General features: G+C 48.8%; 1 protein-coding gene across 4 annotated transcripts in view; it reads left to right on the top strand.

The window, feature by feature from the left end:
• The first annotated feature begins 6,076 nt into the window (after nucleotides 1-6,076).
• The window catches only part of FBXL4 (F-box and leucine rich repeat protein 4), a 116,980-nt gene continuing 105,844 nt past the window's right edge, over nucleotides 6,077-17,212 (top strand). Inside the window, exons 1-2 of one of the 4 annotated variants that reach the window (XM_037894502.2) lie at nucleotides 6,077-6,256; nucleotides 8,546-8,724. The gene's annotated coding sequence lies outside the window, so the exon portion shown is untranslated. Of the gene's footprint in view, nucleotides 6,257-8,545; nucleotides 8,782-17,212 lie in introns of all 4 variants that reach the window. The other 3 variants (XM_037894505.2, XM_037894507.2, XM_037894503.2) reach the window with 3 other exon arrangements.

The following is a 17,212-nucleotide window of genomic DNA, read 5'->3' as shown; positions in this document are numbered from 1 at the left end:
ACAGTATACTATAGGCTACAAAAGTAGGTTGATTAGATGCTACAGCAGAATATGGCAACTTGATTATTCAGAGGAACAGGAAGGCGTGAGAGGAGAGTCTGCCAAGAAGTTTCTGTATTCACATCACTTGCCTATTTGGACCCAGAATGTGTTCAAATGTTGGCTTTAAATTTTAAAAATGGATTGGGACCCAGCTGTCTCACAGAGCTTCTGGCTCCCAGCATATCATTTCAATGGCTAAACTGCACGGGGTGGGGCTGATGGATGCGTTTTTTGGCCATGCAAGAGGACATATTGTATTTTTGCTGCTGCAATCCCAAGATTATAGGATATCTTCATGTTCCACCTAAACAGGCAGGACTGCAGCTGTAGCAGCTCCTTTTAATTCAGATTTTAAAATCTTATGTTTTAAAATATTTTACACAGTGCTGTTATATAAATATGATTGTATATTGCTTTTATTTAGTTGTTTAAGATTTGTAATACATCTGGTGCTTTTTCAGATTTGTAATACATCTGTAATACATTTGCTGGTGCTTTTGCACACAAGCAATAAATAAAATTAAGAATAAAAACTTGCTTCCTCACTTATTAAAGCTCTCTTTTGATCACCTGTTCAAAACAGAATAGGTTATCTGTCTCTTTTCTAACATGTCTGACCTCAAAGCAATTGTGCAACCACTTGCTTCTAGAGCTTTGCATTACATTTCTTCACACAATTTTCAGTTGTCCATTTGTTCTAGTCGCTTGCATATGAAATGAACATATTTGTTCACATTAAAAAAAGGACTGATCTGTTAAATGGATAACAAGTATAGCCAATTATAATAGTAAAGATATTTTTAATTTTTTTTTGTAGAACGTAGACTCCCAAGCTTCGCTCTATAAGCCAATCTGCAATAGGGTTCAGGAAGAAACTTCCCTGCGAGCAAGTTGTCCCATAACTGCAGGGTTTCATGTACCTTCCTCTCAAGCATCAAGTGGCCGCTGTAGGAAACTAGATATTGGTCTAGATCAGGGATTGGCAACCTTTGGCATGTGGCCTGTCAGGGAATTCTGCTGGCGGGCCAGGACAGTTTGCTTACCTGTAGCGTCCGCGGGTTCGGCCAATCGCAGCTCCCACTGGCTACAGTTCACCATTCCAGGCCAATGGGGGCTGTGGGAAGGGACGGCCAGCACATCCCTCGGCGTGCGCCGCTTCCCGCAGGCCCCATTGGCCTGGAACGGCAAACCCAAGCCAGTGGGAGCTGCGATTGGCCAAACCTGCGGATGCTGCAGGTAAACAAACTGTCCCAGCCCGCCAGTGGATTTCCCTGACAGGCCCCATGCCAAAGGTTGCCAGTCCATGGTCTAGATGGTCACTGGCCTGATCCCACATGGCAATTTCTATGATCTCTCCTTCGCAACTTAGAATTAGCAACAGCTAATTCTAAGTTTTCTAAGGAAAAGAGACACATGCTTGGCATACTACCAAATTCAAGCATGGGGAAGCAAACCATGACATTTATTGTATAATCTGCCACACTGAGACCCCAAGAGAGGCACATCCAGTCATTGGTGCATCTTAATGAGTTCAAATCAGGGCTGGCCTTATGACCCCTGGGGCCATAGGCGCCGACTCCATGGGTGCTCCAGGGCTGGAGCACCCACAGGGAAAAATTAGTGGGTGCTCTGCACCCACCGCCAGCCAAGCTCCCTGCTGCACCCTACCTCCTCCCCTGAGCGCGTCGCATCCCCGCTCCTCCACCTACCTCCCAGCGCTTGCTGCTGCCAAACAGCTGTAGAGAGCTCCGGGAGGGAGGGGGAGGAGCGGGAACGTTCAGGGGAAGAGGCGGGATTTGGAGAAGGAGTCAGAATAGTGGCAGGGAAGGAGAGGAGTTGGGGCGGGGACTTCGGGGAAGGGGTTGGAATGGGGGCAGGAGGGGGTGGGGCAAGGGTGCAGTCAGGGCAGGGCCAGAGGCAGAGAGGATAGAGCCCCCACCGGCATAAGTAGAAGTTGGCACCTATGTCCGGGGCCACTAAGCAGCAAGATAAAACAGGCCCAGGAGGGCCTGTGAGCAGCTCACGCCCAGTGAATTTGGCAGGATTTGGGAAACCACGCCGGGGCTGCTAGAGACACACAGGATCCCCACAGTTTGCCCAGTTGCAAACCTCCCTAACATTGTCACTGGTCTGGCAGGGTTTGGGGCTTCCCTGGAGGCTCGACCCCAGTGTCAGGTCACCCCACCAGACTCCCAAGAGCTTCCACCTCACCGCAGGGCGGAGAAAACCAGGAGCACGTGACCCAGCCCCAACAGCAAATAACGGGACCTTGGACGGGACGGTCGGGACACGTTGGGGCCAGAACAGGTCGCTAAGCGCTCGGGGCAAGAGCCTCACACACCCCGCCCGCTGCTCCAGCTCAGGACGAAAATGTAGAACAGCTTGAGTGGCCCCCACGTCATCACTTGCGTGGGCGGGAACAACCAGTCAACGGGCTATCCCGCCATACAGGCCTGATGCCCCCAAAGCCATGGAAGAACGAGGTGAACACGGCTGCCCCTCGAGGAGAGGTCCCGCATCTCCACCTGGGGTGGGACGGGGTTGTTCCTCGTCGGCTTCCATCCACTGTAACCCCCGCGTGCCCCTCTTTCAATCTGCAGTAGCCAGTACCAGATTTACCATGGCACTGGGCCCACAGTCCAAAGGGGGCCTGGTCCTCTCTTCTCCGCTCCCCCCCACCACCCTCCCCCCCCATGGGGGCAGAAGCTTGGTGCTGCCAGATCCTTCTGCAGTAGGGCAGGCTCTACCAGCAGCGAAGCTCCTCCCCCTACATGCTATGTTCCCTCCCCCCGCCCCCCCCCGCTGCAAATCAACTGTTTGCTGGCAGGAGGGAGGGGGAAGAGCTGAGCCTCAGCACATTCACTGCTCGGGGGAGGAGGCAGAGAAGAGGCGGGGGTGGGGCCTTGGGGAAGGGGCTGGAATCAGGGCATACCCCCTCTAGCTCTCTGCCGTGAGCACCCGCACGACCCCAGCCCACACCCTCAGCCCGCTGCCCACCCTGCCACCTGCACCCCCCTCACACACCCCCAGCCCCCTGCCATGACCCCTGCACCCCCCTCACACACCCCATCCCCCTGCCCACCCTGACTCTTGCACCCCCTCACACCTCCCCAGCCCCCTGCCCTGACTCCTGCACTCCCCCAGCCCCCTGTACCCCCTCACACACGCCCAGCCCTGACTCCTGAACCCCCCCACATCCCCACCCCCATCCTGAGTACCAAACAGGAGCTCCAGCAACCCCCCCCCCATTCCCACCTGCACCCCTTGCACCAAACAGAACCTGCCCCAGGTAAGCACTCCACACCCCAACCTCCTGCCCCAACCCTGAGCTCCCTCCCTCACCCTAGCTCCTGTCCAGACCCTGCACTCCAACTTTTTTTACAATATTTGGAAAGATCATTAAGTGGTTTGTCGAGACCGCCGCGATTTTCAAGTGGTCTGTGGAAAAATAAGTTAGTATAGAAGAACAATCAAGGTACCTCACTTTATTTTCATTTACTTGCTATTACTTATAGGAGGAGGATGAAGAAAAAAAGAAATGAAAAATGGGGGTGGGGGAAGATAAGAGAGAATGTTCTTTTTCTTGGCTGTGTCCCAAGGAGGGGCCCCAAAATGAAGCTGAGCACAGAGCCGGGGGGCCCCAAATCCACCACTGGCTGTCATGTCACCTGGGCTGGGGATACTGTGTCAGCTGATCCCCACAGTCTTCAACCTACCTGGGCAGTACAGCAGACATGGCCCTGCCCATTAGCTCCCTTCCACTCCCTAGCCCACCTCCCCCCCTTGCTTCCCACCACTTAAGGCAGTGGTTCTCAAACTGGGGGTCAGGACCCCTCAGGGGGTCACGAGGTTATTACACGGGGGGCCGTGAGCTGTCAACCTCCACCACAAACTCCGCTTTGTCTCCAGCATCTATAATGGTGTTAAATATATAAAAAAGTGTTTTAAACTTATAAGGGGGGTTGCACTCAGAGGCTTGCTATGTGAAAGGGGTCACCAGTACAGAAGTTTGAGAACCACTGGCTTAAGGCTTAGCCCTCTCACTTTTAAAAATGATTGCTTGCCCCTCCTCCGGCTTTTCTGGCAGCCCTGTTGCCAGGTATCCAGTTTTAGACTGGAAACTCCAGTAGAAAATGGGACCTGGGTGTCCAGTTAGCAGTGCTGACTGGAAAATAAAAGTCCAGTTATAGGAATAACCACATTCGTCTCTGCTCCTCCCACTCCCAACACCCACCCCAGAGGGCTGGAAGAGAACCTGTTCTGCTGCTGCTGGATGTCACAGAGTATCATGGAGTGTGGGGGAGTCAGTGTCTTGCACACACCCCTCCCCCCCCCCCCCCCCGCCCCTCCTGTGATTCACTGTGACTCTCAGCCAGCCAGTAAAACAGAAGGTTTATTAGATGACAGGAACACAGTCAAATCGGAGCTTGTAGGTATGGAAAACAGGACCCCTCAGTCAGGTCCGTCTTGTGGGGTAGGGAGCCCAGACACCAGTGCTGGACCTCCCTCCGTTTCCCCAGCCAGCTCCAAATTGCAACCCCCTCCAGCTCCTCCTCTGTCCTTTGTCTCTTTCCCGGGCCAGGAGGCCACCTGATCTCTTTGTTCTCCAACACCTTCAGTTGGCACCTTGCAGGGGAGGGGCCCAGGCCATCAGTTGCCAGGAGACAGGGTGTCGACCATTCTCTGTGCAGACAGCATCACACCTGCCTAGGGCTCTGCAACAATCACACACCCTTATCCCACCACCTACCCGTGGGACACTCCTATCCGGCCCCTGAGCTCCTAGCCCAGGCGGCTAGCCCCAGACCCCTCCCCTGCTGTCCCCCCTCCCCCGCAATCTCAGCTCACTGCGCCACCGGTGCAATGCTCTGGGTGGTTGGGTGGCGAGCTCTTGCCGAGCAGCACAGCTGCAGAGCCACGGCCTAACCCGGTGCTCTGTGCTGTGCGGTAGCATGGCTGGCTCCAGCCAGCGGCACGGCTGCCTGTTCTGGTGCTCTGGGCGGCACGGCCATAGCGCCACCAGTGCTCCACGCAGCACGGTAGGAGGGCAGGGAGCAGGGGGGGTTAGATAGAGGGCAGGGGAGTTCGGGGTGGCGGTCAGGGGGTGGGGAGGTGGATAGGGGTCGGGGTGGTCAGAGGGCAGGGAACAGGGGGGTTAAATGGGGGCAGGGGTCCTGGGGTGGAGTCAGAAAGGAGAGGGGGGCGTTGGATTGGGTGGTGGGGGGCAGCCAGAGGCAGGGATTCCGGGGGCAGTCAGGGAGAAGGGGTGGTTGGATGCGGTCGGGGGGGGGCAGGGGCGACAGGGGGGTTGGATGGGATAGGTGTCCCTGGGGGGGGGGCGTCTGGGGGCGAGAAATGGGGGGTTGGATTGGGGGTGGGGGCCGGGCCAAGCCTGGCTGTTTGGTGAGGCACAGCCTCCCCTAACAGCCCTCCATATAGTTTTGGAAACCCGATGTGGCACTCAGGCCAAAAAGTTTACCCGCCTTTGACCTACGTACTTGAGAAATGCATAGGGGAAACTGAGGCACCCACACAGTATTCAGAGAAAACATTAAGAACATTCCCACTTTGTCACGCTGCAGGAGGGGCAGCTCAGTGCAGAGAGAGAAGAAGAGACTAGGCTAGAACCAGGGAGACGATAGGGACCCGCTCTATGTGGGCAGGAGTGGGGTGGGGGAATCCTGTTTACGCCCATCCCCAGCCCCGCTGCACTTGCAGTTTACCCCTGGCTGGCCCCTCCCTTGCTCCAGGGACCAACTCTAGCTCCCGCCCCCTTGTGCTTTTGCCCCCAGCCCCTTTTACAATCATTCCCCGGCGGGGGGGGGGGTCCCACAAAAATCGAATCTGGCTCTGGCAGCGGCAGCAGCCCCATCCGGAGCGCCCGCGGTAGAGCGCCCCGCCCAGCCCGCGTGACCGTTATTCTCCGCCCACGCCACCTAACCAACAGTCGAGTGCCCCCCGCGCTCTGGCCACACCCTTTAGATCCTCCCCTTCCCACGCAGGCAGAACGTACGGGGATCATTTCGTGGCCCCGCCCACCACGCTCTCCTCTCCCCTCCCCACCCTGCTACCCAGCGTGACCGCTCAGGTCCCGCGGCGGCTTCTTCCCGTTGGGAGCCCCGCCTTCGCCCCGCCCCTTCCTCGATTGCGCGCGCCGGGACTCGCGTGTGGCTGGTGTCAGCGCGCGACGCGGGCCGCTCCGCCCTGCGGACGGGTACGGTGACTTCTCTTCTCAGGCAGGGGTGGAGGGCTCGGGCGCGGCCTGCTCGGCTGCCGGTCCCGGCCGTTGTGTCTGTTCGGGGCCCCTCCCATCCCTGTGCCCGGGCTGGGCGGGGCCCGGCCCCGTGATCAGTGCCGCGCTCGGCCTCCGCCAGCCCTCCCCTGCCTCGCTCTGCCAGCCGGGACCCCGCGCCCCTTGGCTTAGCCCTGCCCGGCCACTGCCACCATGTCTCCGTCCTAAGGCTGCCTGCGGTGGGCCCGGACTGGCCCTGCGCTTTGCCAGCGATGAGTCCTGTGTCTTCAGCCTGGCTGTGCCCCCTGCTCCGGAACAGGCCCTGCCACGCTGACCCCTGCCCGAGGCCCATCAGTGATGGGTCCATTCGCCACCCCTACACCGTGCACTGGCTGTTTCATCTGCCCAAACTCACCTACTCCTCCCGGTGCCGAACTCCTATCCCCCCCGCACCTTCCCGCTGCCCAACCCACCTAGCGCCCTCCCCGCACCTTCCCGCTGCCCAACCCACCTAGCGCCCTCCCCGCACCTTCCCGCTGCCCAACCCACCTAGCGCCCTCCCCGCACCTTCCCGCTGCCCAGCCCACCTCTCCCTCCAACTACTGGACTGGGGTTGCCAACTCTGGTTGGATGAATTCCTGGAGACTTTATCATGTGACATAATTAAACATTAATCTGTAATTCCTGGAGATTTGGCAATCCTGCCTGCCGCTCCCAGTGCTGAACTCCTACCCTGCCCCCAGGATCATAGAATATCAGGGTTGGAAGGGACCTCAGGAGGTCATCTTGTCCAACCCCCTGCTCAGAGCACGACCAATCCCCAATTTTTGCCCCAGATCCCTAAATGGCCCCCTCAAGGATTGAACTCACAACCCTGAGTTTAGCAGGTCAGTGCGCAAATGACTGAGCTATCCCTCCCCCCTCCAGCTTCCAAACCCATCTCCTCCCCGCCCCCTCAAAGTGTTGAACACCTACTCCTCCCGCTCTTTCCAGCCACCAAAACCATCTGCTCCTCCCACTACTGAACATCTACTCCCCCAGGCTCTTTCCAGCTGCCCACCACCCTACTGCTGACATCTCCCCCACCGCGGCTCCTTCCAGTCACCAGACACATCTGCACTTCCCAGTGCTGAGCACGTACCTACCCACCTAAGTTCTTTCCATCTGCCAAATCCATCTGTATCTACCATTGCTGAAACCCTACCTACCGAAGCTCTATCTGCCTGCTGTATTTACCCATACGTACCCGTGCTCATCTCAGTAACCCCATCTTTTCCTCAGGGAAAGCTAATTCTTGCATTACCAATACAGGACATAGTCAAACCTAATGTGCTTTCTTCTCCTGATGTGATGCATCACCTTAGCAGGCATGTGTACGTTCCATACTGTTAATGAAAGTAGATCACCCTTCCATAACAGATTCCATGGAGAACTAAGATAGGGCAAAATTCACATTGTGTTACTAGTGTTCCAGTGAATGCTAGAATTTCATAGATCTTCACACAACAGCCGTGGGCAGTAGCAAAATGGTTAACCTGATTGCTCAGAGTTTGATTTTTTTTTTATAGTACATTGATGCCCAGAGGCCCAAGCTGGACGCACATCATTCAGGGGTACAAACAGCCAGTGAAAGACAGTCTCTGCTCCAAAGAGCTTGTAAGCTAAGATGGGACCAGGAGTATGGAACACAACAGAAAGAGGGGACGTTAGGAGGAAGATGAGTTTGACAGTAATAGGGATATAAGATTGTACATATTCTTAGCAATGTGTAGAACTTGGAAGCTTCACATTTTTTAATTGCTGTAAAAAGACTGTAGATCAGTGGTCCCCAAACTTTTAATGTCATGGTCCCCCTTACCTGTAATGGAATCTCTCTGCGTCCCTGCCCCCTGCTCAGGGGCCAGGGCCGTGGCCGGGAACTGGGCTGTGGTCGAAGCCGGAGCTACAGCTGGGGCCATGTCCAGAGTCAGGGGACTGTGTCGGGGCCGAGACCGGAGCTGGGGGTGGGGCTGGGTGGCACTCCCTCCCCGTAGCCCAAGCCCTGCCATGCCCCTCCAAACTTTCCTCCGTGTCTCCCTAGGGGGCAAGTCCCACAGTTTGGGGACCACTGCTGTAGATTTTAAAGTATTTGCTTTTTGCTAATTTAATATAAAAAAGGATTTATCCAGTGTAGGTGGTTATTTGATTATATATAGGTTTTTTAAAATAGCCAAGTCACTTTTATATATTTGTGTACTTCACTCTATGTGAATTATTATTTCTTATTTAAAGGTCTGTTGGTCTACATGTTGCTGAATGAACAGTTCCCAAGAGCAGTGAGTCTGCCCCTGAGAGCTAACAATCCATGAACTATGCAAATACAGTGCTACTGAGCAACAGGTAAAGATATCCAAAACATTAATTCACAAACTAACTACAAAGAAAAAGCAATGCAATAACTGGAAGAAAAGGTGAGGACATAATTGTGCTAGGCGTTACTTGTTAAAAGAAGTACTGTACCAGATTTGGTGAGTTTTTTTGTTTGTTTGTTTTAGTGAAAGAGAGGGAGATTTTGTTTTGCAGTGACTGGGAGGATATTCAAAAATGAAGGGTGTTGGTGTATAGGTAAACTTTTAGGTCTTGTTGAGGATAGAATAAAAATTGTTTAACCTAGTGTAGACAGGGCAAGTTATATTTTAACACATTAGGTGGTTGAGGTAAACATTAAGAAACAAGCTTGGGTTTACCGTGACCAGATAACACACGTTAAAATACAACTTGTGCTATCTATACTTGAGTGTTAAAACATATTTAATATCCACTCTCGCCTTAATGGGAGGAGAGAGTCAACCAATACAGAGGTTTGAAAAGAGGGATGTGATAGAAGTTATACATTCTGACAGTTTGACACTACAAATAGTAACCCACACACTTCTGAATAGTTCTTGTTGTGTTACATTTAGGATTTTAAATAGTTAAGATTGTCATAATATTGAATGTTAAAATAGTTTTTAGGATGTGTGAAACAGCTGTTTTTTTTATGCCAAACACAGTATATGAAATTACACAAATGCTGTCTGAGTTTGAAGTATTTAGTATGAATCTGTTATACACAGTTTTTGATGTCAGTATGTTACATTTAGATGTTCCTGGAATCTATGTAATTAACGTTAGGTGATGCTAATCTGTGGTACGACTTTAGTATGGAAGGATTTCATGTCCCCTCTGTGCATCCATGTGTAATGATAATTAACAGATTTCCCCTTTGCCATCTTTTATCTAAGGTGTATGTATTAAGGTCCATTAATCTTTCTTCATAGGTCATGCCCTCCATTCCTGTATATTCCTTGTAATTTATCAGTGTTGGTAGAGTTTTTTTTTTATAGCGAGCAGAACAAAACCCTGCATAGTACTCCCCAGTGTGGTATTAGCAAGGCTGGTGTAAAGAGGAGTTATTACTTCTCTGGCCTTAAAAAAATTGTTTTTTTCCCCCCTATATGTACATACTAGTATATATAGTATTCACTTTTCTTGCAATAGTATCACTACTCAAGCTCATGTCTAGGAAATATACTGTAGGGAGCAATCCTGCCCTGGCACTGGGATGAACTAGATGACCTCATATCTTTTCAGACTCTAATTTCTGTGATTTGTTGTGTGCTGTCACTCCAGACCCTTCACTTTACTGCTCTCAAAGCAACAATATTCAATTTTTTTCTTTTGCGTGTTGTTCTGATGGGTCAGTGACTCATGTTGCACTCATATGACCTATTTTCCCCTTGTACAACAAAAATGATTTGAAGGACTTGTAAACTGACTTTGAAAGATTAAGTGAATTAAATAGATAAAGTGGTCACTGATATGGGAGGTTGGTCAGAGGCCAGAAAATGACTGTGTACATGTAAACCCCAAAGAAGGGGCTAAAATAGTCCACAGGAGTGTAACTAAACATAATGATCTTGTCTGGGGTGAAGACTGGATGAAAATTATTATTGTGCATCAGTGACTTATTTTCTCTTAAATGCTCTGTTTTAACCTGTTTGTGATTCATACTTTCTCTATAAAGTTACTGGAGTACATCTATTCTAAGGGAAACAATAAATTCCACACTGAAATGGCATTCTCTGCAGAGAATTCTGACTTTACTAACTCGCTTATACAGAAGGATTTTATAATAAATGTAATGGTTCAAATTACTTAATATTAACACAAACATTTAGAAAATAAAGGATTTTGCATAGAAATTGCATTTCACATACTGTTTGAATAGTAAAGATTAGGAGAACCAATAAAATCAATAAATTGTAACATGTTATTACCTCCATCAACCTGAATGGTTATCCAAAAATTTGAGGTCTTGAGGGTTGTTCCAGTTATGAGGAGAAATGTGTGATGAAATGAAGTATTTTTTCGATGCAGCTCTGTCTACTTATAAAGAATATGCAAAGACCTTTTTTCCCTGAGTACAGTAGGAATCGAAACTTTGTCTTGTGTTTTGCTTACGGTTCTAAGCCTCTTTCAGCCAGCACTGAACTGAAAAAGCTTTCTCTCTTGTTTTTTTCTAAGGGCCATGCTCCCAGTGCTTTTGCAGTGTCCTTGGATTTCTGCTCCTTCTAGTTAGGACAAAGGCAGTTAGGCGGTAGGACAAAGTAAAAACTGACATAGGCAGGAATGGATTTACACAGAATCTTAAAGGTGGGAATGAAACTTACTGTCGAGAGCAAGAGGAAGCTAATTGTAGGAACTGAAGAGAAGGGCGTTGTTTCAAAGCAGTGGATGATGTGAAGGATGGTGAAAGAATTTTGGAGAAAGGAGGGAGAAGGGATGGTTTAGGAGCAACACGTGGAATTCACTTTTTGATTATTTTTGGTTGATGGGGAATGGGGGGGCGGATATCCAAGGTTAGGTATGCAAAGGATAGCAAAAGGTTTTAGATTGAAAAGAGGAAAGGAAAGATTAGGGAATCTAGCAATCGATTATTTGTATAGGTGGTAGTTGAAGGCCTGAGAGTGGGTGAGGTTAAAGACCTTTAGGATACATAATTGATCTATATACAGTAACTCCTCACTTAAAGTCCTCCCGGTTAACGTTGTTACGTTGCTGATCAATTAGAGAACATGCTCGTTTAAAGTTGCGAAATGCTCCCTTATAACGTGGTTTGGCAGCCGCCTGCTTTGTCCACTGCTTGCAGGAAGAGCAGCCTATTGGAACTAACTGGTGGGGGCTTGGAACCAGGGTGAACCGGCAGCCTACCTATCAGCTCCACTTTCCCCTAAGTTCCCTGTGCAGCAGCCGCCCAGCAGGCTACCAATTGCCAGCAGTTCAGCTATCCCTCCCAACACTGCCATGTGCTGCTCCTGCCCTCTGCCTTGGAGCTGCTCCCTGAACCCTCCTGCTTGCTGTGCGGGGTGGAGGAAAGAGGGGGGCTAATCAGGGTGTCCCCCTCCCCCCTGCTCCTTCACCCGGCTTACCCCATTTCCATAGAGCGGTGTGGGGATGGGGCACCACAGGGCTCAGGATGGAGGGAGCTTCCTGGCAGCAGCATCTGTCTCAACTTGCTGATCTACTTAAAAAGGCAGTGTACTTAAAGTGGGGTCAGTGTACTTAAAGGGGCCTTGTGCATCTTTCTCTCTCTCTCTCTCACAGGGTGTGTGTCTCTGTCTGCTCTGCTGTCTTGCCTCCCTCCATTCCTGTTGCCTTGTAGAGTGTGAGGCTACATTAACAACAATGGGTTAACCCTTGAGGGCTCAGCTGATTGCTAGTTCATCATTTAGCAGTAAGGCCTTCCCTGGGAAATATCCCATCCTCTGACTTCACCACTTCAACCAAGCTTCACAATCATCATCACTGTGTACCAGTATTAAATTGTTTGTTTAAAACTTATACTGTGTGTATGTGTGTGTGTGTGTGTTTATATATAAAAAATATAGTCTTTTGTCTGGTGAAAAAAATTTCCCTGGAACCTAACCCCCCCATTTACATTAATTCTTATGGGGAAATTGGATTCGCTTAACATCGTTTCACTTAAAGTTGCATTTTTCAGGAACATAACTACAACATTAAGCGAGAAGTTTCAGAGTAACAGCCGTGTTAGTCTGTATTCACAAAAAGAAAAGGAGTACTTGTGGCACCTTAGAGACTAACCAATTTATTTGAGCATAAGCTTTCGTGAGCTACAGCTCACTTCATCGGATGCATACTGTGGAAAGTGTAGAAGATCTTTTTATACATACAAAGCATGAAAAAATACCTCCCCCCACCCCACTCTCCTGCTGGTAATAGCTTATCTAAAGTGATCACTGTCCTTACAATGTGTATGATAATCAAGGTGGGCCGTTTCCAGCACAAATCCAGGGTTTAACAAGATCGTTTGGGGGGGTAGGGGGGTAGGAAAAAACAAGGGGAAATAGGTTACCTTGCATAATGACTTAGCCACTCCCAGTCTCTATTCAAGCCTAAGTTAATAGTATCCAATTTGCAAATGAATTCCAATTCAACAGTTTCTCGCTGGAGTCTGGATTTGAATTTTTTTTGCTGTAATATCGCAACTTTCATGTCTGTAATCACGTGACCAGAGAGATTGAAGTGTTCTCCGACTGGTTTATGAATGTTATAATTCTTGACATCTGATTTGTGTCCATTTATTCTTTTACGTAGAGACTGTCCAGTTTGACCAATGTACATGGCAGAGGGGCATTGCTGGCACATGATGGCATATATCACATTGGTGGATGTGCAGGTGAACGAGCCTCTGATAGTGTGGCTGATGTTATTAGGCCCTTTGGTGGTGTCCCCTGAATAGATATGTGGGCACAGTTGGCAACGGGCTTTGTTGCAAGGATAGGTTCCTGGGTTAGCGGTTCTGTTGTGTGGTATGTGGTTACTGGTGAGTATTTGCTTCAGGTTGGGGGGCTGTCTGTAGGCAAGGACTGGCCTGTCTCCCAAGATTTGTGAGAGTGTTGGGTCATCCTTCAGGATAGGTTGCGAGAAGTTACTGTACCTCTCATTGAAGTTTTTTTACCCTGCTTGGAAGCCTGCCTCTGCTGTTTAGGATTCTGCCATTCTCCCAAGGACCACTCCAGTCCAGAAAAATCACCCCCCTGAGTGCAGCAAGTCAGTGCTTTTAAGCACTAGTGTAAACAGTGCGGCTCTCTGTGCTTGGAGCTAATCCCCTCGTGGAGGTGGATTACCAGGAGCGCTGGGAGAGCTCTTTCCCAGCACTTGCGCGTGACCATGCTCGCACTTCAAAGCACTGCTGCGACAGCGCTCCTGCGACAGCGCTTTGACGTTTGCAATGTAGCCATGCCCTTATTCTGGAATAAGTCTCCACAGAAGGAGTTAATTCAGGAATACCTGTTCTCCTTTAAATTCACACCCCATGTTAATCCAAATTAACTTCCCAGTGTGGACAAGCCCTTAGACATGATTCCCTTTAATTGGAAATAAACCATATCCTAGGTTTATTCCTGCACTGATAACTGCATATCATCTGTCCCTGCTGATTTACATATGATTAGTGTAATTCATTCATTAGTTGCTTATCAATCCTTCACACCACCATGACCAAATTTTCATTAGTGTTTAATGCTGTATGATTCTCAGTCTTTTAAAAGTGAAGCAGAATAGTTACTACAGCTGTCTCATAGTCCTCATACTTGATTAATTCTACTCTATAATAGTGGTCCCTTCTTCTCCCTTTTTTCTTAATGAAGATTAATTATGAAATCTCTTATTTAACTCTTTTGGAACTCTTTTCCTTCTCTAATGTCTAGACTAACACATTTTTATGAAATTTATCGATTCTGTGGCCCTCTGTAGTATTACTGTAGTATCTCAGTGTTGTCACAAACTTTAATATATTTACCTCAATATCCCGCTGAGGTAGGGAATGCTATTATCCCCATTTTACAGATGGGGAGGTAAGGCACAGAGAGACTGAGTTGTCTGAGATCATACAAGGGTGTCTGGTGGAGCAGGGACACGAACCCAAGTCCTAGGCTAGTGCCTAACCACCAAGCCATCCTTCCTGTCCTGTCGCCTCTCCTTTTCCCATTTTTTCCCCATTCCTTATGTTTGTATATTGACTTTCTAATTCCCTACGGTCCATTCACATTGTAATATTGCTTTTCAGAGATACCTATGGTTTGGATCTTCTCCCTTCGTTTAGAGCAGTGGTCCCCAAAATTTTTCTGTTGCGCCCCTCCCTTACCCAGTCTGCATCCCCCTGGGAGTTGCAGCCGGCGCTGGGAGTGGGGCCGGGAGTAGGACCGGGGCCGGGAGCATGAGCCAGGAGCCATAGTTGGGGCTGGGATTGAGGCCGGAGCTGCGGCTGGGGCCGTGGACAGGAGTGGAGTCACGGCTGGGTCTGGAGGTGGGGACCGAGCGGAGCTGGGAGCAGAGTGGGGCTGGGTGGTGCTCCCTCTCCACCGCCCATAGGGGCTGACTCGAGCCTCGCCGCATTCCACCCCCATCCCCCGAACGTTCCTCCATGCCCCACTAGAGGGGGCGTGCCCCACAGTTTGGGGATCACTGGTTTAGAGACTGGATGGAAGATTGGCATATTTTGTGCATCAGGGATTCTCAACCTTTTTCTTTCTGAGCCTCCCCACCTTCTCCAAAAGGCTATAAAAACTCTACGGCCCACCAGTGCCACAAGAACTGCTTTTCTGCACATAAAAGCCAGTTAAGGCGTATCAAGCAGGATAATTGCTCAGGGCTCCACACCACAGGGGTCCCTGCAAAGCTAAGTTGCTCAGGCTTCAGCTTCAGCCCCAGGTGGCAGGACTGGGAGCCCCAGGCTTCAGTCGAACATAGCAGGGCTTCAGTTTTCTGGCCTGGGCCCCAGCAAGTCTAACACTGACCCTGCTTGGTGGCCCCCCTGAAACCGGCTCACGGCCCCTCAGGGGGCTCCGGTACCCCGGTTGAGAACTGCTGTTGCACATGGCACATTTTCTCTGGGGAGTGGTCTTTCCCATCAGTGATCACTTTTGTTAAATCATCCTATTTCATGGGGTTGTTAGCACCCTTGAATGATTGCCTGACAGCCCTGTTTTTGGTTGTTTTTTGATGGTCCAAATGAATAAATCTGTCAGGAGCCACTCAGACTACTTCAGTAGAAAGATGTGATGTTGTACATGCATGACAAACTGAAAACTTATGCGGATTAAACTGACGTTTTATAAATAAAGATAAGTAGTCAGAAAAGTTTATTTTAAGAAGTTAACTTTTACTCAACAGATCTGTTCTCATTGTATATTCTGAATCACATAGTTTCTTTTGTTGATAATACTTACTGCTTTTTACTCTGTTAGTTTTCCAGAGCTAATAAAGTAATGGGTGAATGGCTAGATTGTTTCTAGCTTACACATTAACAGAATTTTTAATTAAGTTCCACTTGCAGAATCTTTCTTGGGGACTAGCTAGAAAGGACAGGGGGTAACATTCAGATCATGGACTCAATTTGCAGAGCTGGCAGTTAAAAAAAAAAAAAAAAAAAAAAAGCATCTTTGTACTTAAACTGAAGTGTGCATAATTGTGGGGGGGAAGGTACCCTAATATACCTTTTAAAAATAATTTTTCATTTTAAGGGTTCATTTTAAGGTACCCTAATATACCATTTTAAAAATAATTTTTCATTTTAAGGGTTTATTGCCTGATAGTCAACCAATCAGGCTCTAGTGCTTGTGGCCCCCAGTTAATCAATCAGGCTTCTGTGCACCTGGCCCCCATCGTTCTGATTAGTTTGCCTCTAACCTCCATCAGTCATACACAGACTCTACGTTATAATATAAATAATGTCTACAGTTGACCCTATATCCAACATTTGCCCCAGATCTCTTACGGTTTGTTTCTTTATTGAGTCTGATGTGTCTCTTTTAAAAGATATCGGTCAGCAATGAAAAGTAGGACTAATAAGAAAACTTTTTGGCTAGAGCCCAGATTCAGAGGCTTTTATTCAAAAATTTAGTTTATTAAGAGAAACAAAGCAAAAACTACATTGAAAATTCAAAGGACATAAAAGCTAAACCTGTGTGAAATTTGGCCACCAAGTTTTAGAGAAAAATTAGGAATCTATTTTAAGCTCATTTTAGAATAAACTCCTACCTTTCGTGCTTCCAAAAGCATTCTGTTCGGGTCCTTATACCATACTACTTATTTAAAAATTTAAATTATTCAACTGATTTTTTTGATAGAGGAATAGAGGAATGAAAGCTGTGACACATTTCTGGAGAAGTTATAGCCAAACATCTACCAGAACACACATCCTGTCAATGTTACAAATACAATCACAACTATGGTTTTGCAACTCTTATATAAAAGGTTAACTCAATCTTTCTTTCTTTCTTTTTTTTTTTTGGTACAGTATATACTCATTCATAAGCTGAATTTTTTTGGTAAAAAAGTGAAGAATTAAAGAGCAGGGGTCAGCTTATCAACTGATCTACACCAAAATTTGACGATTTTAAGCTCTATTGAATTATTGAAATAGATATCTAATACGTTGTCATTTTGTTTACCGGGAGCATTCACAGGCAGGGAGCCCCTCAGCTCCCAGTGGCCGCGGTTCGCTGTTCCCAGCCAACGGGAGCTGCGGGAAATGGCGGCCAGCATGTTTCTTGGCCCGCACGCTTCCTGCAGCTCCCATTGGCTGGGAACAGCAAACCGTGGCCACTGGGAGCTGAGGGGCTCTGTGCCTGCGGATGTTCCAGGTAAATAAAACATCCCAACTTGCCAGCAGCTTATTCTGATGGGCCGGGAGCCAAAGTTTGCCAAGCCCTGAAATATAGGGTCGACTTATGAAAGGGTCAGACATTTTTACCTATCCATCTTGGGGGGATCCGCTTACAAATGAACGGGCTAATGAATGAGTATATACGGTATGTCCACTCTGCAGTCTTTCTGTGGCTGAACTGTTTGCATGCTTACTCCCACCATGCTACCTAATTTTGTTTATATCAG

The sequence above is a fragment of the Chelonia mydas genome, chromosome 3 (assembly GCF_015237465.2).
Source record: "Chelonia mydas isolate rCheMyd1 chromosome 3, rCheMyd1.pri.v2, whole genome shotgun sequence".
Taxonomy (NCBI): domain Eukaryota; kingdom Metazoa; phylum Chordata; order Testudines; family Cheloniidae; genus Chelonia; species Chelonia mydas.
The sequence above is the reverse complement of the archived record's forward strand: the minus strand, read 5'-3'. Positions and strand labels throughout refer to the sequence as shown.